This window comes from Staurois parvus, unplaced genomic scaffold (assembly GCF_062004578.1).
Source record: "Staurois parvus isolate SC_StPar_1 unplaced genomic scaffold, SC_StPar_1.0 ptg000209l, whole genome shotgun sequence".
NCBI lineage: Eukaryota > Metazoa > Chordata > Amphibia > Anura > Ranidae > Staurois > Staurois parvus.
In genome coordinates, this window is record NW_028318005.1 from 8,989,610 (window position 1) to 8,991,017 (window position 1,408).

A 1,408-nucleotide genomic window follows, 5' to 3' on the forward strand; every position below is an offset into this window, starting at 1 on the left:
ATAACTAATAACTATCAAAATCTATAAAACATCTATTTAAATACCTTGCATTTTCAAAAATTTTAAATGAGACAAGAGGCTTAACTCACAAAACTAATACACCAGGTTAAGGATACTTACTGTATTTTCAAAAAAATTACAGTTACTTTTACATGATTCAAGGGAGATTCAAATGTCCAGTCACACCGCTAAAATAAAGGTACTTATCTTTGTGAGATCAGTCTGTCTTTTTTTTCAACAAAGGACCACTATCTCATACCAGTCAGCAATATACGCACAGGATACATCAAGGACAACTAATAAAAGATATAAATACTTATATGCAGTCAAACAAGCTACACTTATCTGTACACCATTGACAGCCTTCTCACTAATGTTAACAGTTCCCAGGCATGTTAGGTAGTTTATGGTAGATAACCAGAGAATATGATGATAAATTACAAGTTCCTTATTTTTGCAGTAAAAACCTGTTAATTTGTACTTCCTTTGCTGTATATGATAAGAAAAAAGTGCTATGATGACAGGCATCTGTTGCTAGCTTATCTTCACAAGTGTCAATGTCTACAGTCGGGGGTTTATAGTAGAAGTGATGAATCGTATGTACTTTGACTTGTTTTACTTTTGTACGAATTCAATAGACGCAACTGTTAAGAAGTTATGAATTGGCAAAGACCTCCAATCACATCATGTCTACAAGAGATAATGCTAAGTTTCCCTTGCCTAAAGTCACTGGCAACAATTATAATGTAAGTATCCAATCTCATCAAGTCAGCAAGCATGACTTTATACTATGGATCTCTGGCCACAGAGATCAGGTTAAGAATTATTTTCACCTTGATTTTTACTGTTACCATTGAAGAAACATGGGGTTGGTGGTTCACCAGCTTTCAGTCGCCAGGTGAGTGATTCCTCTGGGTCCCCTGGACTGGGGACGTGTATAGTTAAAATTATTCAGAATTGTTATTTATGTGAAGTAAACCTATTCATGAGAGATATATGGAATTGGCCATTACTGACCACATGTTCACAAAATACCAATAGCTTGGCTGTTATTCTGATCATCTTGCTCAATATGTTCTAGGCCAGGGGTCTGCAACCTTTAAGACATAAAGAGCCACTTGGACCCGTTTCCGAGAGGGAAAAAAAGACTGGGAGCCGCAAAACCATTTAAACCATTTAAAACAAATCCGACACTGCATATATTGCAAAAAGCGCTCTGGTCATGAAGGGGGTTTAAGGGCCCAGTAAGCAAAGGGTTAATCAGGGCCACAGTGTATCGTCATAATCACAATCATAGCCTTAGGTCAGTGGTGGGCAACCTTTTTTTTCAACTGAGCCAAATCTCGCCAAAACCACGATTGAAATTTATTTTGAGAGCCACATTTTTAAAACTGAAAATACATCCCCC